The sequence below is a fragment of the Lytechinus pictus genome, chromosome 5 (genome assembly GCF_037042905.1).
Source record: "Lytechinus pictus isolate F3 Inbred chromosome 5, Lp3.0, whole genome shotgun sequence".
NCBI classification, from domain to species: domain Eukaryota; kingdom Metazoa; phylum Echinodermata; class Echinoidea; order Temnopleuroida; family Toxopneustidae; genus Lytechinus; species Lytechinus pictus.
Genome location: NC_087249.1, coordinates 44317994 through 44345200, shown reverse-complemented (window position 1 = coordinate 44345200; position 27207 = coordinate 44317994).

Genomic DNA, 27207 nt, shown 5'->3' with positions numbered 1-27207 from the left:
ATTTTAAAGGGGAAGTTCACCCCAAAAAAAGTTTGTTGTTAAAATACCAGAAAAAATAGTTTAAAAAACATGGGTTGAGGTTTGAGGAAAATCCATCAAATTGTAATGTCACAACAAGCCGCTGCCTTACAGGCTACATGTACATGTTATGTAATATAAAAATTAAAATGCATAAATTTCAATTTTTTAATAGCTCATGACTAATTTCTTTTTCAACAGCGGGTGTGAAAATCTGTTGATATACTGAAAGTACAATAAAAACAATTTTTAGAGAAAATGACATTTTATTGATTTTTTTTAACTACACAATGGGCCTACATGGGGAAGCTGCACACACTTGACGTCACAAATAACGAAGAAAATAAAATTCTAATATAATATACATGTATTAAAGGTCTTTACTGATACCTTTTAACATTCCTTGCAGCCAAAGGCTGAAATACATATGTTTGTACAAAGAATCACAAAAAATAACTACAAATACATACAAAAAGTTATTAACTTTTTAAATATTTGACAGATTTTCCTCAAACCTTCACAAATATTTGACAGATTTTCCTCAAACCTTCACAAATATTTGTAATTAATTTTCTGCTATTTTCACAATAAACTTTTTGTCAGGGTGAACTCCCCCTTTAAAAATACACAGGCCTACATGTACTATGGTAAATTGCGACTACGCCTACTGCTAACTCGTCCACTCACCACATAGTCCACACTCATTTAGTCTAATGCTATTCCGTCCATCAACATTTCGTCTAACAACCATTTGGTCTAATAACCATTTGGTCCAATGATCGCTTCGTCTAATCACCATTTCGTCTAATAACCAGTTGGTCTAATACCCATTTTCTTTTAGTTCATTTCGCCCAATTAACACTTATCCAATTAGACCAAATGGTTCATGTACTGGCTATTGGACCAACTGGTTATTAGACGAAATGGTGAGTGGACAAATTGGAAATTAGACCATGTGGATAGTGGAAGAACCGCTGGTAGACCAAATTATAGTAGACGAGTTGGCAACTAAACAAATTTGCATTGGACCATCTATTTACATGTACAGTAGAGTTTTCCCTGCGATATGTATTGTACAGCACCAATAGCAAGTGTACATGTAGAATGTACATGTAGTAAGTGTGGCAGAATTATTCATTCCGTTCCATGGCCTCCTACCATGGCTAAATCCCTTTTTATAGGCTGTGCATTATGTAGGACTTGGTAGTAAAAATGAATCAAGACTGTACATAATTGTGCAATCAGACTCTATGAGCTGTGCTTCAATCATTATTAGCAGTCTTGAGCAAAATGTAACAGAGTAGTGCTCCCCCCCCTCCAGTTTTCTGCTTTCTTGTTTGGGCATGGACCTACTAGGTCCATGGTTTGGGTAAGTACTCCAGGGTGAGAATAATTGTACCTACATGTAAATATACTAACAGAGCAAAGTGCTGAAAATTTATTGAATTTTAACGTTAGGTATATTATGTGGAAACAGTTAATGTACATATTATGCACATCATCATGAATATTCATTAGGTGGGCTGATGATGTCATACATCCCCACTTTCCCTTTTCGTGTATTATTGGATGAAATCATAATCACTTCATATTTTCATACATGTGTGTATATCAAGTGTCCCTTATAATGAAATGAGTTTTAGTAATTAATATCTCATCCACTTAATCATTTGTCAATCCCATTGTTTTACATGTAATTCTTGGAGGACATATTTGAATAAACATAATTTCATACAATAAAACACAAAAGAACAAGTGGGGACATGACATCATCAATATGCTCATTTTCATGAAGGCATGCATAGAACTGTTTCACCAAAATAATGCAAATCTTCAAAATGTCATTAAGTTCTTTGTTTGCTATTCCTTGTCCGGTTGATCCAATTTTCATTGTTTTGTTTGTCTAATTTTTCTTTATCTGTTCAAATCACATTATTTTGAACCTTGACTTACCCCTTTAATAAGAGTCTGCTTTACAAACTCCAATATCTGTTTTCTTCTGCTTTATAATTTTGCCATATTGAAATTTATCAAAAGCTCAGAAGAATTTCTCATTTTGAGTGTACTGGACATGATCGTAACTTAAAAGTCTAGATAACTTACCCCAAAAGGATGTTCTTTGGGTTGGTATGAATGCAGTTCTCGTAATTTAAGAGGTTCTCTGGTGATCGAGGCGGCCTGCATACGTCTAACATGGTCAAGACTAGAGATAAGGAAAACCTCATTTTATACTCTACTTCGGCCTTCCAGCTAAAAAGATGTAGAAAGAATTTTCCTGGCCAGAAATGGTTTCTCTTCATATTTTTTTTTGGGGGGTCATATTTAAAAACTAAGTTTATTTGAAGCAGATTATTGTCCTGATCAATATGGTAGCAGTTTTAAGAAAATCAGGTTAAAGATAAATGCCAGTTGTGGTAACGATCTCAAGATGACTTTTTACAGAATCTAATCTAGTGTCTGTTTGTATGAATAAAAAATATGTGCCAAAGGATTCTGGAAGAAATTGTGTAATTGCCGAGAAATAAGCAAAATAAGCGCGGATTCGGTCAGTTACGTCGGGTCTTTATTCAAGCAATAATAATACACTGTCCTACGTGTTCCTATTTGTTTTGGTGATCTTCAGTGTGATCGTTTTTCAGCTTAGATTTTATGATTTCACAAAGTTCAGTTTATGTAACTGTACCAAATCTTGATCCACGATGATATAGTAATACTTAAAGGAGAATGAAACTCTTGGAGCAAGTTAGCTTTTGTGAAAGCAGAAAAATCAAAGAATAAGATCAACAAAACTTTGAGTAAAATAGGACTAGTAATAAAAGAGTTATGAGCATTTGAATGTCGAGATCACTAATGCTATGGAGATCCTCCTATTGGCAATGCGACCAAGATCTGTGATGTCACACACGTACAACTCTCCCATTTGGACACTGAAAATATACCCCAAAACATCTCTTTTTGCTCATTCTAATCATATGACAAACGATTCATCAATGATATAATGTTGTGAAACCTCTGTACTTGTCATCTCATAAAGAGAACACCTCACCTTGTGATAGACTCTATAAAAGTGAGAATATAAGTGAAATAAGTACTAAAGTAATGAGGGAGTTGTACGTGTGTGATATCACAGATCTTGGTCGCATTGCCGTTGGGAGGATCTACATGGCACTAGTGATCTCAATATTCGAATGCTCATAACTTTCTTATTATTCATTCAATCTTCCTCAAACTTTCAACAATATGTTTCTTTGATTTTTCTCTTTGATATGGATTCAGCTGGTTTCAAGGGTTTCATTCTCCTTTAATCTTGGTTTTACAGACTTTCTCACGAAATCAGTGTTTTACTGCAACTACTTTCATTTAGCTTTAAAATGGGATGATGCAGGCCAAAAAACAAATGATTTTGAGGAGCGTGGCCTTAAAATGCAGAGTCATTGTCTGTTGAGAATGGAAAAGGAAGTCATATACATGTAAAGCTGACTAAAGGTCAAGTTCACCCAGAAAAATGTTGATTTGAATAAATGAAACTGAAAAACTGAATTATATATTTTTAAAAATAGCTTTTCAGATCCTAAAAAAACTTATCCATTATTTCGTTCACAATTTCTTCCCGGGATTTCTTTGACTCACTCAGAGCGAAGTCTACGCTATGACATAAATACGATACGACCTCGGATCGAGGCCCCAAACTCTCGTTCGTGATTCGTAGGCTAGAGGCGCGAAAATGTTTATCTCGCATTTGCAAATCGCATTGCTCACTACAATGTATATACCGGTACGCTAAAAAAAAGTGAGGGGAAAAGAGTACCGTGGCCGTGGCTAACTTGTTTGGGCAATAAATTCAGATGTTACGAATTTCATTTTATATTGTCACTTATTTTGTCAAAAGTAAAGTGTGCCAAAAATATCAAAATTCGATCGAAACTCAATTTCATCCAGTCCCTGCCTGAGTACATGAACGAATGCTTGTCCGATGACACTGCCGTAGAGCGAATTGTGAAAGTTTTAATTCAAAGATTCCGTTAGTAATGACAAAGCCAAAGGAATGGATTGATGTAATGTCTAACTCATTTACTTGTAAACAGCAAAATGATTTATTCACATTTATATTCCGATTTTACTCCATAATGTCCAAAGTCTCGATCTCTACATCAATCTTTTGAAAGTGTTGATTAATTTCGCGACGGTGTGTCTACCAAGTTCTGTCTCACTCGCCACATGCACATGACACACTTCAGCTGCAGTACAGAATACAAATCGCACATGGCATCAAAATCCTTGATCCGAGTCTTCCAAAATTGAATGGGGTCCAAAACTAATTTGAATGATTTTTTTATTTTCAGATATTCATTGAATAAATTATGATTTTCCTAAGTAATAATTTTTATTAATATTATTCATACTATTTATCAAATTACGACTTATTGTTTATATGAGTTATATACGTTCAGTACAGTGTATTTTTATTTATATTGTTCTTTTTTTGCTCTTTACCCGCCAATTAAATAATGAACGCGCCCGTCACTGTCTCGAGAAATGTTTTTAGTCATCACACTGAATATTTCATGAATTTGTTGTACAACTACATGTGCTTAACAATTACATACACGATTTGAAATAAAATAATTGAAATTAATCTGTGTAAAGGAGAAAGAGAGAATAATGGGGGGGGGTGGATTGGCGAAAAGAAGTCAATATGTTTGGAGCGAATGAAATTAATTTTCAATTATGGATATGTCTGCTGTGATTGTGGCTGAATAATCTTTATGGAGATTGGGAAATCCACCTTGGGTCGGGAGGGGTACATGATTCAATAGATTTCGAAGTACACATTCAACATAAAGTGGAATTAACAATTCATTCACAGATATTAATTTCAAATACGAATTATTGAAGTTGATATGTGTGAACGTTTTAGAGGATATGCATTTCGTTTGTTTACGCCCACATGAGTTGCTAGTATAGTATAATTTGAATATCGTTGGATGAATTGTTGAATTTCACTTATGTCTTTATATATATTTTTATATCGGAATTATGCTTTATAAAGAGTTTCGTTAGCCTAATTACTGCGAGTGGGTGATATTTATGAAATGAGTTGGAATGTGAACAAGATGCACCAAAGTCTTTCTGGGTCGAGCCAATCATTGTGCTTGAAAAAGGGATTCCCCGAATTCCCGCCCTTGGAATGTGTGCAACGTGCGTGACCTGTTGTTGTTTGAGTGCAAATAAGCTGATTTGTGACCTCAAATATTATTCATGTTGGATGGGGGCTATAAAATTAAGATCTTTCTTACTTCGTTTTCTTTTCATTTTTAATAATCTGTTCGTGAATTTCTGTAACTTTAAAACTGCACCTATAGTTATATTGTGTTGAAATTTATTGAATCACGTACCTCTTCCCACTCATGGTGCAAGACTAATATTTTTAAATTTTAAAATCGCCAAAATTACATGTAAAGAAAGATTATTCAGCCGTCTCATAATCAGTAGTATAGACATGTGTATTCGCTTCGAATATTGACTTCTTCACCAATCCCACACACACGATCTCAACATCACCTTTTCATTCTCCAGGACCCCCTCCCCTTTGATTGATAAGAACAACAAAATCGCAATATCAAAGAAATATTTCTCACGCTCGTGATGGGCACATTCATTATTTTATGGGGAGTAAAGAACGATACAAATGAAAATGTTGTTACTGCAGATGAGCAATAATTGATAGTGAGAAACGAATCTTGATTTGATATTATTAGTATAAACATCATCAACAGAAGTCTATTAATTATGAGAGTTATAGTTTCAGTGAGTACATCAAAAAACAAAACAAACAAAAATGCAAATTTTGTCTCATGAATACCGATGCCCATTATTTGGAAGCCTCGTGTCTATATACCTCGCAACAATCTTTGGATTTTGATAACGGCATGGCGCGGCGCAAGGGCCCTAGGGCTACGCATGTGGTCCGTAGACGTAGTCGGTCATTGACATATTAAGAAGCAACATGCATTTGTAGCACCGACATTTTTCGGGTAGGGGGAGGATCTTTAAATACAACTAACATGCAGCGGAAGACTTTAAATTATATATTAAATACAAATGATATAGAGGGAATGTATATCTATATCAGTATTTATTCCCTACCTGTCGGTCTACTAGGTGTGGAACTTAATATTATATCGATAAACTACTAAAAATAGTTAAACCTTAGCACATGCATACACAATCATATTATAGCATACACACAGTCATAAGCATTCAACAGTTAATATGTTACTTACTTAATAACTACATAAAAAGACATTCAAATAAAGTTTCTTTACTAACTTGATTAAAGGAAAAAGATGATTATTCCTTTATTATTAATAAAACGTATTTACATTATATACAATATATATATATGAGACGACTTGTCACATAATGATTAATACCGTTATCATGAGCTCCATATAAATGGAGTTAGGAACTTCATATCAACTAAAAAAAAACTAACAAAACTAAGTAACCATATTGTAATATAGTAAGCACTATATCATAAACTAAACAACATGAAATTATATATATAAGGGTCTCAATGAGATGGAGAGATGGCTTATGAGCCAATTCATGTCAATGGAAATCTGTACAGCAGGAATTAAAAATACAAGAATTATGAGAGGTAATTCTTGGAGGTCTGTTCTGTCTCCATCTCCAAAAGCAAAATGTGTCTGACTATCGATCAAAATTAAATCATTCTTTAAAATATTGTTAATACATTTCGATATTTGAATATTCGACTATCAATGAAATAGCAAATGTAATAGTTATGAAATAGTTGAGATAATGGAATATAATAAAGTAAGAATATATCAATATAGTTTCATTGGTTGAAGGCTTGTGCCATATTGAAAATGCCAAAGTATAAATATTCAATAAGTGTTGAACTTTCAAACAAGTTCAGACACACTGTATTTCAAATATTAAATTACAACAAGGAACTGGAATCAATTATTCATAAATTTCATGAATAATATTAAAACACAATAAATATTACAATTATATAATAATATGTAGAAAATGACTGTTGGATCTTACCTGTACAGCAGGAATTAAAAATACAAGAATTATGAGAGGTAATTCTTGGAGGTCTGTTCTGTCTCCATCTCCAAAAGCAAAATGTGATGAGACAGGAACATCGCCCTTGGAAGTAGAAAGCGGACTCTTCCAATATTGTAACTTGTGGGGGTGTTTAATATTATGTAATAGTCCAGGAGTTGATCCATGGTCATTTCTACTTGACTAAACTCCACAAATACTTATGTATTTGTAAATACAACAATATAATATAAAACATAATACTTAAAATAAGACATCTCATTATATGTCAAAATTTATAAAATAAACATATAATATTCAAATCTGAAACTAACCTATACAAATAATGGACTAGTTCAGTCCACTATAGGGGTGAGTGCAAAACAGAATTTGGAGGGAAATTCTTCTTCAGACAAAGCAGGTGTCTCGAGTCTAGAGCACAAAGGCCCATTAAACCTGAAATAATCTGAGCATCAATTGTTTAGCTCAGACCGGTTAATATAGAAACAAAAGAGTGTTATCATAGGATCTGCAAGCAGCAAGCCTTTTGATATATAACACATGCACTGTAGGTATGTGAATGTGATATAAGTTGGGAGGAAGAATATATATTTTATATTCTCAAGAAATGAAACATATAGAAGTAATACATGATAAAGATATATAAGAATTCATATCGGAGCTAAAAAGATATATGTTTGAATAAAGAAAACATATATAAGCTGGAAATATTATGTAGTACACCAAAGGGGTGCTACAACTCTTCCCCGCTTAAAAAATAGTGTCCCATGAAAAGAACACAAATAGATATCGTGCGAGAAAAATTAGTATATATTATATATACATATATATATCATTCAAAGTTCCAATAACACCATCGAAAAGTTCAATGCTTTTCTTCTCAGACCTTCTGAGGAATATAACAAACAGCTGCAATCTGTAGATGTTGAGATCCCAACTCTAGTCTCCATATTGCTCGAGAGTCTAATCCATGCGAGTGTGGTTCACATGACGCAGCCAAGTAGTATATAGATGCCCATCGAGTTCTAATTAAAAGAAACAGGACCAGCTTGGTGAAGTCATAGGAATAAACATGGGATATGGACCAATGTCCTCAGCTCACAGTTTTATCAGGCTTGATGAAAAGCACTGTTGCAATTTATAATTTTCAAACATGCTATGCAAGTTCACCCATGTCACCAATGACATACAAGATAATTTCAGGCATCATTAATCAGTGGCGAAGCGATGAGTGCTCTCTCTGCTGTTGTCATCTTGTCTATCCTCACGTTGGCGATAGGGCATATTGAGAGTTGAAAACAGCTCCTATGATGGTGGAACTTCAATAGATCCAGTCCTCATCTACGGATGTGGCGGATGAAGCATCAACTCCAAACTCAATTGTAAACCCTCATCCTAACTTAATAATCTAATTAAGTTACAACTCTCCTATCAATACCCTATCAGTTAATGACTATATATTAACATATATATCATAATCTATCTTACCATAAAAATAGAAAAATCTACTGACATTATATAGTAGGCATGAAACCTATCTAATCAGCATTTTAACAAAACTAAATAAAAAAAAATGTATAATTAAAACTGCAATTAAGGAATACATAAACATTCCATATATACGCAACAGTAATTAATCACACATTTATAATAGATCATTCATGAAAGCTCTCATCTGTTGTACAAGGGCTAACTTAAAATCTAGATTTATCTGTTCACCTGGACGTTCATAGCTAAGCTTTTTAGGAGCTACACCTTTATTTTGCCTAACAGACCGTCTCACTTCTGGTTCATCTGATGGAAGTACAGGTTGATTTGCATTTACCTCCATTTTACTATCAACTCTAGGTGCTTCTAGAGTGTCGTTATTGACATTATCTGAATTATTTGAATTATCTGAATTATTTGAATAATCTAAATTAGCATTCTGAACATTATCCATATCACACCTATCACTGCTCAATGTACCCACTTCTTCAGTACTACTTTCACTATCACTAGGAGGGATATCAACTACCGAGGGATTGATAGGGGGATTTTCAATCTCTGGGGGTCCTATTGATTCAGTATTGGGGTCAGAAAAGATAGGATCTACAGTGGTATTGGTACTACTAATATTATTATCTTCTTCATGAATAGGAATGACTGGAACAGGGACAAACAAATCATTATTAGAATCTCCATCATCATCACTCTCAATAGGCGCTGATGAACATTCTTTCCTGTTGCTAGCCTCTCTAGACTTGCAGTTGGCTTTCTTTGGGGTGATGAGTTTGTTTTAATAGTGGTAGGTGCATCTTCTACCTGTGGTTCTGATTCTTGTTGCCCATTATATGGCAATAGAAGATTCCTATGGAGGACCTTTGGAGCAAGATCAGTACCCACCCGTTGAACACGATAGACAGGCGAGTCATCCATTTTGGATAGAACCACATATACATCATCTCCCCACTTGTTAGCCAACTCAGGCTTACCTCTAAGATGTACATTTCTAACAAGACAGATTAACAGCTAAAACAATACAATGAAATTAGATGTAAATATAACAAACATATTACCACGTGACCTAATCTGTCAACAGAACTTACTACTCAAATAAAGTATGCACATTGATACATAAAACTTAAAAGACATTCTCACACACACAAAATACACACACATACCAGTGCCTGTTCAACATATGACAGGTCTTTTCCTATAAAAGTGACTTGCATTTTAAGTGCAAATATAATTTAAAAAGATTCACCAAGGTGGGTGAACAATTATCTATTCATACTTTATCAATTATATTAGGAGTGGGCTATAAATGGGTGATTTTTGGTTTTACTGTGGGAACAGTTTTTTTGTGTTCCTTTTACCTTATCTCAACATGAAATGACAATATTTTTTGTCTCGGGTCCGAGAAAAAAGTGTGCCGGGCCAAAATCCAAAATGGCCGCCAAAACCCCCCAAAATCACAGTTTTGGCCACAACTTTTTTATTTGGTGGTCATTTTCTCTGGTTTTGGTGTCTATTCATATGTTTTTGGGGGCAGGCAAATTGTTTTTTCTATAATTAGTACTTTTAAACCATTATTTGTAGAGTTAAAAGGTAATTATACCTAAATTTTCCCAGTTTTGTAGCCTTTTTTCAGCCAAAAAGTGGGTTTTATCATCCTGGGGTTCTCGGATATTAGATGGTACGAGGTTAACAATAGCAAGCAGCTTCATGTAGCTATATTGCTTTTATTCCTCCACTTTGGGTTTTACGGATATTTGTGAAATATATCTTATCAAATAAAAGAAAATGTCATTTATCCATAGGGGCTATACGGTGTACAATGCACTGTACATACTACTCTGCGTACATGTATATCCATGCATTGACCACCATGGCATATGACAAGGCCTGTATATAAACTATAGTGTCATAGAAATGAGCTTCAAAAGTTTAGAATTAGATTGTGAATTTGATTCCTTGTCAGCTGATGTACATGGTGAAACCAGCAAATTAAATTACACTTACATGTAAATATCACATACATGTATGTATACGTACATCACATTTTTAGCCATATCTTCTTCATTTGGAGGCTTTTTTTTAACCTGGTTCCGGTGTCTAACTGGCCTATGTTTATGGGGTCAGGTAACTACAAGTATCATGGTAATGCTGATCAACAGCCAATCAGAATAAAGGATTGTATGCAAGTTACCATTAAGTTAAGTTAACATTATGGTAAATTTTTATGCAACGGGGCCCAGAATAGCTACAGTGTAAATTACCTCTCTCCGCCCCCTGAATTAGCATATTTGACAAAACATGTCCTCAATTTCTGAGACAAAACATATCTTCAATTTCTGAGGCATCTAATTCTAAACCTGAGAGCTCATTTCTATGACACTATAGTTTATACAAGCCTTGTTATCTGCCATGGTGGCCAATGCATTTATGCAGTGCAGTATGTATGTACAGTACATTGTACATATGTACTGTATAGCCCCAATGGATAATTGACATTTTTTTATTTAATAAGATATATTTCACAAATATCCGTAAAACCCAAAGTGGAGGAATAAAAGCAATATAGCTATATGAAGCTGCTTGCTATTGTTGACCTCGTACCATCTAATATCCCAGAACCCCAGGATGATAAAACCTACTTTTTAGCTGAAATAAGGCTACAAAAATGGGAAAATTTAGGTATAATTACCTTTTAACTCTACAAATAATGGTTTAAAAGTACTAATTATAGGAAAAACAAATTGCCCCTCCCAAAAAACATATGAATAGACACCAAAACCAGAGAAATTGACCACCAAATAAAAAAGTTGTGGCCAAAACTGTGATTTTGGGGGGTTTTGGCGGCCATTTTGGATTTTGGCCCGGCACACTTTTTTCTCGGACCCGAGACAAAAAATATTGTCATTTCATGTTGAGATACATTACAAGGAATAAAAAAAAACTGTTGTCATATTGAAATTACAAAAAAAGTATTTTTGACCCATGTATAGCCCACTCCTAATTATATTGACTTTCTTAATCTTACTTCAATATTTCTGAGGTTGCATTTGCATTCAATGCTATATCCTCATGCTTTATAGAGCCTGGAATAGTATAGGTAAGTCTGGACTTTATTTAATTCAATCTTTCAAAATGCATCACTGTTTCCAACAACTTTGCTGTTCATCCTATCTTACTCCCTATACCAATTTTATCAGTAGCAAACTTATTTTCGCTAATCCCAAATGAAATACCTCAATCAAAAGGGTTATTCTTTAGACAATACAAGTTATGTCCCCTACTGAATGGCTCGAATGGAAAACAATTCGATATATTGCTCATACCGACAATGCTTAACTTCAGGAGAAGAATTTACTAGATCGGAACAACAAAAGTCCATCAGCTTAACTCTCAACAATTAATTGACATTTGTGCATATCCAGAAGGTGAATCGTACCATTCGCCTCTATTCTGATATTTATTGCCTCATTCCAATTGACAACAATAATTTATGATGGAGGACCTTTTGCGCAACATCTCTTTATTTGCAATGCAGGGAAGGTCACTTTCAATCTTTTCACTAAGATGAGTCTTCCATCGTAACAGAATTTAATACACATTATCATCATAAAACTGTATCCTGAGTCAATATATGAACTCTCAAAAACAAAGACCAAATCAAAAGACAAAAAAATTTTACTCCAGGCCATACCATAACTAATTCCATTTTAATCTAAAAAAAAATGAACTAACAGAATTACAAACAACAAAGGCATAGCCACAATCATGTGAATACAAGAAGTGGATTCGAAACAAATGTTCTATCAAACTTTTTAGATGAGTGATTGATAGTACCAGGATCTGAACACGAAAAGTCTCAAACCTAAACCCTATAATAAATGAACCATAAGTGAGCACACAAATGCTGCAAAAGTATAATGCAAAAGATTTTCTAAATAACCTATCATGCATCCTCCTATCCATGTAATATCTTCTTACTCAAACATCAGAGCTAAATGGTGTAGAGATAAGGATTTTCAATAAACAACACAAACGGAACAAAATGAACTACAATCATATAAGAGTTCCTAAAGGTATTTTCACATAATACCTATACTTACACCTTCTCTCCCTTAATACCATTTATACAAAAGATAAACAAAAGGAATATGAATATACTATCACTTTGGTCATACCAATTATAAACCTAACAATTGCAAAGACATAGCAATACTATAGTCTACTAACAAAAAAATATAAACCTCGCTCTGCTACCAATTGTAGCACCGACATTTTTCGGGTAGGGGGAGGATCTTTAAATACAACTAACATGCAGCGGAAGACTTTAAATTATATATTAAATACAAATGATATAGAGGGAATGTATATCTATATCAGTATTTATTCCCTACCTGTCGGTCTACTAGGTGTGGAACTTAATATTATATCGATAAACTACTAAAAATAGTTAAACCTTAGCACATGCATACACAATCATATTATAGCATACACACAGTCATAAGCATTCAACAGTTAATATGTTACTTACTTAATAACTACATAAAAAGACATTCAAATAAAGTTTCTTTACTAACTTGATTAAAGGAAAAAGATGATTATTCCTTTATTATTAATAAAACGTATTTACATTATATACAATATATATATATGAGACGACTTGTCACATAATGATTAATACCGTTATCATGAGCTCCATATAAATGGAGTTAGGAACTTCATATCAACTAAAAAAAAACTAACAAAACTAAGTAACCATATTGTAATATAGTAAGCACTATATCATAAACTAAACAACATGAAATTATATATATAAGGGTCTCAATGAGATGGAGAGATGGCTTATGAGCCAATTCATGTCAATGGAAATCTGTACAGCAGGAATTAAAAATACAAGAATTATGAGAGGTAATTCTTGGAGGTCTGTTCTGTCTCCATCTCCAAAAGCAAAATGTGTCTGACTATCGATCAAAATTAAATCATTCTTTAAAATATTGTTAATACATTTCGATATTTGAATATTCGACTATCAATGAAATAGCAAATGTAATAGTTATGAAATAGTTGAGATAATGGAATATAATAAAGTAAGAATATATCAATATAGTTTCATTGGTTGAAGGCTTGTGCCATATTGAAAATGCCAAAGTATAAATATTCAATAAGTGTTGAACTTTCAAACAAGTTCAGACACACTGTATTTCAAATATTAAATTACAACAAGGAACTGGAATCAATTATTCATAAATTTCATGAATAATATTAAAACACAATAAATATTACAATTATATAATAATATGTAGAAAATGACTGTTGGATCTTACCTGTACAGCAGGAATTAAAAATACAAGAATTATGAGAGGTAATTCTTGGAGGTCTGTTCTGTCTCCATCTCCAAAAGCAAAATGTGATGAGACAGGAACATCGCCCTTGGAAGTAGAAAGCGGACTCTTCCAATATTGTAACTTGTGGGGGTGTTTAATATTATGTAATAGTCCAGGAGTTGATCCATGGTCATTTCTACTTGACTAAACTCCACAAATACTTATGTATTTGTAAATACAACAATATAATATAAAACATAATACTTAAAATAAGACATCTCATTATATGTCAAAATTTATAAAATAAACATATAATATTCAAATCTGAAACTAACCTATACAAATAATGGACTAGTTCAGTCCACTATAGGGGTGAGTGCAAAACAGAATTTGGAGGGAAATTCTTCTTCAGACAAAGCAGGTGTCTCGAGTCTAGAGCACAAAGGCCCATTAAACCTGAAATAATCTGAGCATCAATTGTTTAGCTCAGACCGGTTAATATAGAAACAAAAGAGTGTTATCATAGGATCTGCAAGCAGCAAGCCTTTTGATATATAACACATGCACTGTAGGTATGTGAATGTGATATAAGTTGGGAGGAAGAATATATATTTTATATTCTCAAGAAATGAAACATATAGAAGTAATACATGATAAAGATATATAAGAATTCATATCGGAGCTAAAAAGATATATGTTTGAATAAAGAAAACATATATAAGCTGGAAATATTATGTAGTACACCAAAGGGGTGCTACACATTCACAAAATCAATCGCACTTTCTAAGGATGTAGAGATCTAGACATTGGAAAGTATGGATTAAAATTATCGATATCATCGATGTGAATAAATCTATAACTGTAGGTATAAAATGAGATTGACTTTCAATCTTTTCCTTTGAATTGATATCAGTATATGCCTTGATTTTCTGCTTCAATCGCAATACGCGCAATCGTTACGGCTGTGGGGCCGAAGAAGCATCAAATAGACATATAATGTGGTGCATTCAGCAGCAATCTAAGCTCGTCGATATTGATATTTTCAATAGCTACCTCCCGAACCCTCCCCCCGTGCGTGCTTCGCACGCACAGAGGCCGCTGTGCGGCTTGCGTTGCTTCGCGCCGCCAAGCATCAGAATGAACCTGGCGAGAATGTTGGACTGAACCATATAGTATTAAACAATGCTAATTCCACATGTTCAGGGAGGAATTAATCATTGTTTCACTTGACAATGAGGAGAAAATCAGAACATTTCATATTTCCCATTTCCATACCGACCAGGATGTGCATACCTGTATAACTGTTAAATTGTGAAATTAAGGGAAACTATAAAATGTCATAACTTTCTTATTTTACATCCGATTTTGATAAAATTTTCAGTGTTATGCTTGTTGGATTTTTCTCGATTTAAATACTCAAATCAACTTTTTGTTAAAGTGGACTTGTCCTTTAAGGTGTTTAACCATGTAGCTATTTTTTTTCTATATCATGTTCATCTGTGTACAAGCCTGATCAGGCCATTGGGATCGTCAAAAATGCTTAAAATATTCTAAAAAGAATTGAAGCAATTTTAGTTGGGACCCTTAAAAGGCTAAGGGACGGACCATCATGGCCCAACCTCAAAATCTTCCTCTGTTGAATTAAAACCAATGATGCAGGTGGGTGTTTCATAAAGCTGTTTGTATAAAGTTAAGAGCAACTTTAAGAACATCTGGTGAACCTTTCTTACGCGCCGCGTAACCATCACCAAAGAATATACCATTTACCACAACAAAGGATCACCAGTCATTCTTAAAGTCACTCTTAACTTAATACGAACAGCTTTATGAAACGGCCCTAAGGTCCACTTCCTTATTTTTGTTTCTTACATGTAGGTCTAAGGTCTCACATCTGTACACATATTTTGACTAAAAAAACAAACATGGAATTTGGTCAAAATACTGAATCATGTGACTTTTTGTGATATCACAGAGGTACATGTACTGTATAAATCCAATTTCTGGTACATGCATGTGCAAGGGGGGGGGGGGAGCGGGTGCTGGTCAAGCAGCACTGAAGTGTGGATTTGAATATCTTGTTGGCAGGTTCATGGTAGCACCGAGGGGACGAGATGAAAAAGGTTATCTTTTGCTTGGTATTGCCTACATACATGTATACAAGGCTCGACATTAGCGGTGGCCCGGTGGCCCAGGGCCACCAGAAATTCACCTCGGGCAACCATTAATGAAAAAATATTAAGTTTTGGTGGCCCGAATCGGGCAACCAATAATTTTCAGAATAGCGCAATTTTTCTCCCCATTTTGCACGCATTTATCAACTTTCTACAATTCAAATTGCAAGCCAGTTCGTCATGCGCCCTTTTTGTTGATCTACACACAAACACACACACAAAGTTGGCCTACCGCTATAGCATTAAGTAGCTTTTATCCAGCCGGCTGCGCCGGCCGGCTGGCGTGAGCTTTGCATGCTTGAAGCAGCTGTGCGTTAGCAGCCTACTCAGACTCAGGGAGCTGCGATACGAAATGTTGCTGCTAAGAAATCTTCCACAGAACTGGTCATTTTCAAACGTGAGTGACACGACAATCGGAGAGGGTTAGGGGCTCATATCTTTAAACTTAAAAGTTATGAATCAATCATGACTACTGTATTATATACAATGTAGGACTGGCATGGGCCACTACCAGTTTGATTTGAATTCTACAATTTGTTTAGTAGATATGATTGAAAAATGATGCGTGAGTGACACGACAAATTTTGGACATGGGTTTCTGACCATTATCACTTATGATTTGATTCGTGCCCAAGTAGCTGTCCATGAGTACTGTGAGTACCCATACATGTATGTAAATAGTGTACCTATCTAGCACATATAGTCAGAATCAATCAAACCTTCTCTATGGAAAATGGTGCCCTCCTATATACCGTGAGTGACACGACATCCAAAACGTGAGTGACACGACAAGTGCAAAAATACAACATTTATCTCAACAACGAAAGTATTTTTGGCATGATGTACAAGAGTGAAATCCCATCAACCAAAAAACAAGCTTAATTACATAACAACTGCCTTCTTCAAAGTTGATAATGTGTCATCCTAATGATTTATTCTTGGTTTATGGTCATATTTGCCCATCAACTCACATTCCCTATACCATACCGCATTATTGTCACACTCGGGCTTCTACCACTCTCCTCTTTGGAGGAGGAAGCACTTGAAGGAGGTGTTATGTGGTCTTGGCATTGACATCAACTCAAACATTCTTTTTGTGGCCTGATTTCATTCAAAACTTTAACTCTTTCTCCCTATCTGTATATGACTGTTTACGGGTCTACAATTCAGCATTAACAACTGATGGAATAATTTTTCCTTGTAAGAAAGGTATTCTCAATAGTCACTCGCATCATCTGGCATGGTCTGGTAGCCAGTGATGTCATGTATGACTCCTTTTTCTTGAAATATTGGATTACAATATTATCCTCCTTAAATATTTTAGGCATTGTCCAAATAGGACTTGGCAGCTTCAATGTCTTTTTTGTACACTGTACCAAACCACATTTACTTGGCTGCACACTTCAGATGGACTATTAGCAAGTACTTGAGAAACTTTAATAGGGATCAAGTTCAATTCATCAAGCATTGGTTTTCTCCTGAACACTGCTTGTATGTGGACCCCTCCAAAGGCACTGTACCAAAATTCGGAGCTATGATTTTCAGCAGGAATCTTGCAAGCTGCTTTTCATTGCTAATTATCATATTTGATAATAAACCAAACCACGGGTAATACATGGAAAGCCACGAGGTGAAAGACACGTAGTCAGTACCTGATTCTTGCAAAAAGCCACAGCACAGTCTGTTGGTATTACCTACAACTACAAGTCACTAGCCTTTCCTTTGATGAGCCCTTGGATGTTACACTGAAATTAAATTCAGCATCCCAAACCATCAAATACTCCCCCTATACCTCCATATGGCATAGCTTTTTCCCCACGAGGTCCAGCTCAGTTCTAACCAGGGTACCCGGACCCCCAAGAAAAATTGATCTACATGAAAACACGGCAACTCATCAAAGTTGCTCAAATGCAATTCGGTCTTGGTTGGTACTTGTTGGGACCTACATTGTACATACCAGGGTATACATAATTTACTCTATCAATTTGTTGTGTGTAATGCAAATCTGCTCTGAACTTGCATCGGCCCGCTCAGGGTAGTTTAGAATATTTTATCTATTTCTGCAAATTTCAAAATAAGATCCCTGACCTTGCTAGCTTTAAACCTTAAAGACAAAGAAATAACATTCCCAGAAAGATATAGGTGAATGTTCTGCTCATTTTCGTAATTATGGAGACAGAGAATGTTCAAGTCATACCTGACTAACTTGAACCATCACCAAATCTTTATGCACTGTAAATATTTTCATTACTATGTTTAGTGGTTTTTCTCTTATTCATAATTTTGTGTCGATTGATTATGTTAGTATATTCTTTTATCTCAGTACATCATTAAAATATGAATTAGGATCTGAGTCTTCACACAAATGGAAAGTTGTCAGGATTTTTGAAACTGAGGAAACCTTGGAGAAGAAAGAAAATAGATGAACTAAACGTCAAATTCAATATTTCCCTTGATAGGGGTGAAGTTGGGAAAATGGGAAAAAATATTAGCCTTACCTAGGCCTAAATGATGTCAGGAACAACATTTTGACTCCATCCCTGAATTTATCTCGTAAAATGCTTTAAAAATTATTTGATGTCCTTTTTTATACACAATATGAGACCGTGAGTGACACGACATTTCGTGAGTGACACGACTTTGTGAGTGACACGACACAACTTTAACAGTTAATTTTAGCTTAACCTTAACACATTGGACCAAGTTACTTTATATACAATAAGGTATGGGAAAACTGTATTTGCTCCTGTACTGGAATAAATTAATTTTCAGAATACACAGCTCTAGAAAACTTTTTGTCTTTAAAACGTGAGTGACACGACAACCAGTTTTGAAAACTTTAAAGATCTACTTTTTTCAGAAAAACACTTCAGATAATTTTTGTTTGTTATTTAAGAATTAGATACAATACAGAGCTTGTAACTTGCCAACAAATATGCTTCTAATACAAATTTTATATTGTGATAGGCAATATGTGAATTTTAATGCAAAAATCAGCATTTTGTAACATTAAATTTCCCTTGCACTAAATTCACTGTATTTCAAGACACAACGAATAATTTTATGTAACTGAAATGGAAAAACATACTTTGAGATGTCTAGTTTCAAAAACCATTGACGCCTACTGATTTATAGCAAGTTTTAATTTTCACCCCCATGTCCACTTATGTTTGAAAATGACCATCTATGAAAATCCACGTCAAAGTCACATTTTACACCAATGAAATGCCCTTCTACAGACCTTTTTGCTAAAATCTGGTGTATCCTGATTATTTGCAAGCATTAAAAAGAGGAATCATGACCTCTCTTTTGACTCAAAAAGACCGATTTCCAAATGAAAATGATATACATAAAAACACATAGGTGAGTACATCACAGTCCAACATGTGCATTTGTATGTATGTTTTTACTTGGTTTCTTTCAAAGCTGTGTCTTTTCCGGTCTTTTCTAGCCAAAAATATACAGACAGTTACTTTCTTTCTTGTTTATAAATGATTTCTTAAACAACTCTTGAGAAAGTAAATACTTTGGGAAGGCATTTCATTAATATGAAATGTGAATTTTTCCAACATTTTGGCAAATTTAGGGAAGGAATTTTCTCACACTTTTTTTTGCTGTTTTATTATTTTCTTTCATTTTTTTTTACAGTGGTTAAACCATTTATACCCATTTATTCATTTTTAATGTTTTTCTTTATATTTTTCGGGCCACCAAACTTTAATATTGGGCCACCAAAAAAAATTATTCAAAGATTTTGGTGGCCCGAACGGGCCACCACCAAAAAAAGTTAATGTGGAGCCTTGATGTATAGATCTGTACTGTATAGTGTTACCACTCTTCTGGTGGGTGTTACATAAAGCTGTTTGTGAGTTAATAGCGACTTTAAGAACGACTGCTGATCATTTCTTGTGGTAAATGGTATACAGTACCAGCATGTTCATTTGCGATGGATAAGCGCGTAAGAAAGGATCACCACTCACCAGTCGTTCTTAAAGTTGCTTTTAAGTCTTAACTTACGACAGCTTTATGTAACGGCCCCTGGTGGGTGTTTCATACAGCTGTTCGAAAGATACGAATGACTTTACGCATGACTGGTGATCCTTGTGCTATGTGATATCCCTATGTAATAGATTTATGACCTAAGAACATGTTCCAGTTGTGCGTAAAGTTGTGCGTAACTTTACGAACTGCTTTATGAAACACCCACCGGATCTGATCACAGCTCTAGGGGCAATACCATACAGGTGAGGAGGTGAAGATCCTCCACTCTTGTTGGCAACATATCAGAGTACCAGAGGTCATTCACAAAAGCCCAGCAAAACTCATTCCAGACTGGATATTAGGAAACATTTCTTCAGCAAAAGAGTCATTGATACAGGCTGGAATAAACTCCCAGGAGAATGCATCAAATCGTCCGATCTCCTCACCTTTTGAACAAAGACTATCAAAATTGGGTTATTAATGCCTAATAGGCTACAAAGCCCCCTAAACCTTGCCACACTATAAAGGGTGTGTTCATGCACCACTTTTTTACCCTAGAATCATGTTTTGAATCAGAATCATGATTTGAATCATGATTCAAATCATGATTCAGCAGAATTACGATTGCCTTTGGTCAAAAGTGAAAATAAACGTCTTTTCACGAACATGAAACGCGGAAAAAGGGTCGTTTGGAAAGACGTTTCCTGTAGAATCACGAACAAAAAAAGGTCGTATAAATGCAATCGTGATTTGAATCATGATTCTATGACATCACTATTTCAGGCTACTTTCGGTTTGACTACCGTATATTGCCAAGCTCAAGGTGCGCACTATGCTAAGTGTATGTACATATGTGCTATGCATTTCTTGTCACATGCATTTAACTTCAAGTTCTGTGTTGGTCATCACATCGTCCACTGCTTTTCATTTTTTTGTCATGTCTTCAACTTTAAGTTCTAGTAATTAACTAACTGGAAGACAGCGATCTCACGCAGTTATTGTTGTTGAGTTAACCATTGTCAATATTAAATTGGGGTCATTCCATGTCAAATCATCAAAGAATCTGCCGTCATCTCTCAGATTTTTGTAAAACTTTGGGAACCAATTGGGACTCATGAAAAAGGGATAGAACTCAAATGTTTTCGCTAACAGCCTCTTAAAAAATAAATTAATTAATGAGATACAGGCTAACGAACGTTGGACTAAGTAGCACGACGTCGCAAATCTATTCAAATGGCCATATCTCTAATTTAAGTATATAACACCTCGAGAGCTGGTTTTGGTGTCATTCTAAAGGTATTTTCATGCCCTATAAATTTGCCTGGGAACATTTTCCTACCTCCTAACTACAAAAAAGTTATTACAATGTATATAAACTTCATCCTACTTAAAATTTACATAAATTCACAGGAAATTTCCTTTTGAAATGAACAAATTACATTTAATATATATGTCATCTGAAAAGGAATTTCAAGGCAAATGCAAATTGTATTATTTTATAGTATGAGTGTATTAAAGGGCAAAAAGAAAAATAACATGAACCGTTGAACGTTCAAAATAATTAATGTTGTTTTACTTTACATCATGGGTAAGATGTATCTTTACGTTACATGATCATTTTGATACCAATGGGTACACAATCACATCTTTTTATACTTGGCATGAAACACAAATGGGGCAAGTTCAAAATTCAAGGTAGCTTTTACTTTAAACAAGGCCCTTTTGTATGTTTGTTATTAAATGCCTATACCAACTAAAACAGACTTATCGCGAGAAGCCAGGTGAATTCATGCCAGCTCAGCCACAAGAGTAACAAGACCTTTAATAGGAACCTGACTTGGACTAACCATTGTTTCTGACTCGCGATCACTACCTACATGTAATCAGCGTTACTAAGCGTATCATTTGCAACTGATGAACTCCATTATGACCCCATTAAAGGTATAGTGTATGATTGGTTGATCTCAGACAAGGGCAATGAATCAATTTTGAAATTATTACATTCATTAAATACCTATATTATTGCTCTATTTTATCACGGAAAAGAAACTTGCATAACTTTTATATTCTCATGATATTGAGGGGTGAAACATATATTATAACAAATCTCGGTTAAACGATAAAAGTTTGAACTTTCTTATTGACGCCCTCTCGGGTTAAAAAATAAATTGATATTAGAACACCGTTCGAATCATGCATATTCATTACGACTCATGCATATTGATGAAATACGTCATGGCGCATGCGCAGTATCAAGAAATCCCCGTATCAACAAAGTGCAGTACTCTGTGTGTGTAGCTGAGTAGAAAGCAAACATCGAACGGTGCGTGCAAGCTCAATGAGCCGATGCTAGGCGGCTAGCGACATGCTTGCGCTCTACCATTAGTTTAAGATATAATCCACTATTTGCGATAGCACACACAGGATAAGAATACTATATTGAGCTATATCCATAAATGTATCGTACGCGTGAAAAAGGATTCAGACACGTTGATTATCTGACGTGAATGACGAAGCAAAGGATTGCCCAATACGGCTTACTTTCGGACTCTTATGTCATGAATCTGAAAGTACTCCAAGACTAAAAGAGATACGAGAATCCCAGAGATGGGCAAGGGCCGAGTTCCGAGTTTGATCTTTATTCATGTGGATTGTAGCTCTTTTATGCACCTTTCCCTTCATGTATAGCTTGGCGTGATACATATACGGGAACTACAGCGAGGCGCTATAGCGCAGCTCACTGTATGTATACTCTGTATACTGACTCCTTGGCCCTCCCCAAAGGAAAGGGGGAGGGAGGAGAGAGAAGAAAGAAAGAAGTGGATTGGTGAAAGAGAATCAGGAGAGCCATCATAAAGGGATATGGATACAACATACCCTAATTTGATATTTTGGTGTTTTTTTATCTTTCCTGAATGTTTCAGTCAGTTTCAGATTATTTAGATCCACTCGCAAAGTACAGAGGAGAAATTGGAAAAAAAAGTTAGACCAAAAATATTTAAAACTCTAAAACAGACGGCCACCACCATTCTGTCTACAGCCAAGCATGAAGGGAAAGGGCGAAGAGAAAAACGATTACTTTCAGAGCAGGTTCTACGATATAAAACAGGGTTTGTTTAATACGGGGTTAAATATAGGCCTATAGTAAAACATAACGAAGATGCAATCATATATGCCTATAGTAAAACATAACGAATATGCAACCCCAATGCGGGGTTAAATATAGGCCTATAGTAAAACATAACGAAGATGCAACCCCAATGCGGGGTTAAATATAGGCCTGTAGTAAAACATAACGAAGATACAATCCCAATGCAACACTTGACTACTCTTCGTTTGTTTAGATTGAACTCGCGAGGTCAAAAGGTGAGCTGAGAAACCTGTTGATGCGAAGTACGTACGTGTAGTCTACATTGTGTAGACCGTGATAGCATGAATGTGACCAACGTACGCATCAAGTTGCTAATTTCTGTTATTTCTGTGCCGAGGTTTTTACCTGACTGCTAAGAAAGCACGAATGCCTGTGAGCAAGCAACCAGGGGACCAACGGCTCAAGGTCGAACAAGCAGAGTAAAGGCGTCATGAGTCAAAAAATGAGGGGGGGCAGACATGACGTCAGGGACAAGATTTCTGGGAAAACTCTTATTTTTGCATCCACACAAGAAAGCTTGCATCGAGATATGGAAAAATGAGAAGTTGAGTATTGCGCGGTGCACGTGCTTCAGAGTTGTGATTTCCAGGGCCGACCAGCATGTAGAGTCTTACAACAGAACTTTACAAGGCACGCCGTGGGGCAAAGTGCAACAACGTATGTGAAAGAAGACTAAGCAAACCTGGAGAAGCAGCAAGGTGCAACATGTACAAGGGAATTGTGCATGTACATTACGTCTGCTTTGAAATGTGTACATGGGTCGCCGAGTTTTTATGTAGTATGGGGAGGGGGTGGGGGTAGCCTATAATGATATAGTAGGGCGCTTTATACTTTATACAATCATGGACCTATTACGTCCATGCTATAATCAAACCATCAGCACGACCGGTGGATGGATGACTGAAAGAATGGATGGATAGGCATATATAAATGGATCATCCAATTGATGTATTTTCCCAAGAAATGGATGGTCAAAGAGAAATGGATACAAATGATGCAGCAATAGATAGGGGCACCCCATGGGAGATCAACTTGCTACCCCTTCATAGACAGTAAACAAGTAGAAAGAATTGATAAAAAGATGACATTTTATAACAAATGAGAGGAAGAAAGGCCTCCGGGAAAGGCCTATACGCATACAGAGTGTGCAAGAGCAGTTCAACCGTTGAAAAAATGTGAATGACTGCGACATGAGCAGGACAAAGACATTACTTGCATCCGGGACTTGCATCTTGATTGGCATAACATTTTAGACTTATTTATCAATGGAATTGTAACTCCCATTTCCCTGCTATAACTATAGGAAAAACGAATGATAACTGTTGTTTTATAGACGTGGAAATTTATGCTTCATATTAGGACCAAAGAGATTCTGGCGTACGTGTCAATATTTCAAAACTCATGCGGGAAAATAATATAATCCTTTTTTATGATTGAAAAAAAAGTGCCAAGTTCACACTGTCACGATTTTTTTTTTTGGTGGCGGTGCTGAGGGAAATTTGACAAAGCAAAAGAAAAACATTAAAAAAGGTTCCAATACAAAATGTTGGTAATTTTCCTACATTTATCCAATTCGACACCTATACCAGAATTCCAGGGGGAGCTGCCTACATGGAAAATAATGCACGCCGCACCCCATTGTAAAATCTTGGGGGTGCTTTGCACCCCCGGTTCCAAGGGCCTTAATTATAATCGCGGAATAATTAATCGTATCAGATCAGTCGAGGCGATCGTATTGATCGTATAAATAGTTGGAATGGTTCAACTATGTGGTGATGTGGCTTTTTTTGCAGGATTTTTTTGCATTTATTGGAATAATATACAAAACAAATTTACAATGCTTGAGACATGATCATAATACAAGTGACAATCGTATATGTAGTGACTGGAGAAATACAATATATAAAAAAATATATATATAATGAGTAAAATGCATAGGCAAACTATATACAGTAAGCAAATATGTGCTTGAAGCATATAGCAGCCAAAATAAAAATGAAATTTCGAAACGAGACAAAAATAAAATTTTTATTTTGGGACAAGCCCCATCTGGCGAGGTTTAATGGGTATACGCTTTTTCTGATCATGGACCCTGATGTACTTAATTTATGATGATGTAATTAATGCACATGTGCTGCCGATGAAAATATAATATTTTGCCTTTATGGGTTTTTTACAACTCCAGGGGGATCAATGAGAATACAGTAATAGTTACGCACTGAGAGAAGTGAAGGCCGGGGGGGGGGGGGGGGGGCACTTCCATTGACGAGTGGATACCATGCGCGACCATGGGGTCTCGAAAAGCACCCAAACACGTATTTTCCATATTCTCAAACTGCACCCCAATAACAAGTATTGGCGTCTCAAACCGACCCTTAACAAGTATTGGAAACAAAACGATACTCTTGGCAAGTATTCCCGAAATGAACCCCTAAACAAGTACAGCGATATTTTATTGTTATGTCGGATCCGTCGGTCGTTGGTTTTACCTTTACACATCATTATTTTGGTTTAGTACGGCCCCATGCACCTTCCACAACTCGCGCAAGTCGGACTCTAAACACGTAGTGTTGGGGCAAAAAGGACATCCTTTATAAAACATTTTAATTTTGTTTCATCATCCCCGAAAATATTACCCTAAACACGTAGCTTTCCTAGCAACATAGATACCCTTTTTAAAATATTTTTGTGTTTTTGACAAAAAGACATCCTTTTTACGTGTTTTTGGGGTCGCGCATGGTATCCACTCGTCAATGTAAGTGCCCCCCCCCCCCCCCCCCCCGGAGTGAAGGCAAAGCGGTCATGGAGCATGCAAGCAAACGAGTAATTATAATTCCTTGAATAGTCATACCATAATAAAGTTGGAGAGGATAATATTGAAATAAATAGAAAAATAACATTAAAAAATGCGAACATAAGGAATACACACAACCCCCAACCCAAGGCTAGGAATTGTGTAAACATCGAAAAATACAGAAAGATGTTAGGAACCTTGCTTGAACTATTGGCGTAAATAATAAACGTAAAATATATGAATTAAGGGGCCAGATATATGTGTCGGGCACAAATCATTTTTTATCGGTGATAGATTTTGACATAATATTCAGATATTAGTTCCCCTTCTCGCTTTCTTTTTGTATTGGCCGTGACAAATTTGGGAATCCATATAGCCCCAATCCTTCCCCATTATTTTGAACGCCACTGATTTCAACTGGATATCATCAAAAAATATTGATTGATTGATTTTATTTCGCAAGTCACCATAATATATATACAGTAGCATTAAAAACAACAGGCTTACACAGGATGACCCACGAAAGCTCTAAAGCTATTTTCCAGTGGGGAAATAGGCTTTACCTTGTAAATAAATATTATCTTGGAAATAAGCTTTACCTTGTAAATAAATATTTACAAGGTAGTCAAACTGACAGCAGATGCAGCGTGTAAACACAGTATGAATTTCATTACATGATAATAATAAAATGATAATTACGTAATGTCATGGGTGGTGAAACAAGGATGGGACGTTTTGTAATTCGCTACGCAGGCTTTTGATAGTAAAGCTGATGAAATACAGGGTTGAAAGTAAAATAATGTGAAAGACTGAAATGAAACGATCTATTCAAAATATAAATTCCATGAAAGAGAAGCGATTCAAACAGAGTATGATATTGCGTTTACATTCCCTTTGATTCATATTATTTTGATTCCCTTTCAACAATCTACTTCTTTCTTTATTTCTTCTCTCTCCTCCATGCCCCCCTTCCCTTTCTTGGGGCGGCGGGGATGGGGGGGGGGGGGTATCGGATATGAGAAAGCCTGCAGTTTAGGTGTTATGGCACACTCGGACAAGTTCAATTTAGTGGCCTAGTAGGTCCATTGGTAAATTGCCAAGTCGTCGACTGCCAAGTGCCAACTTGCACTCACCACATGGTCTGATTTAATTTAGTCCATATCCATTCCGTCC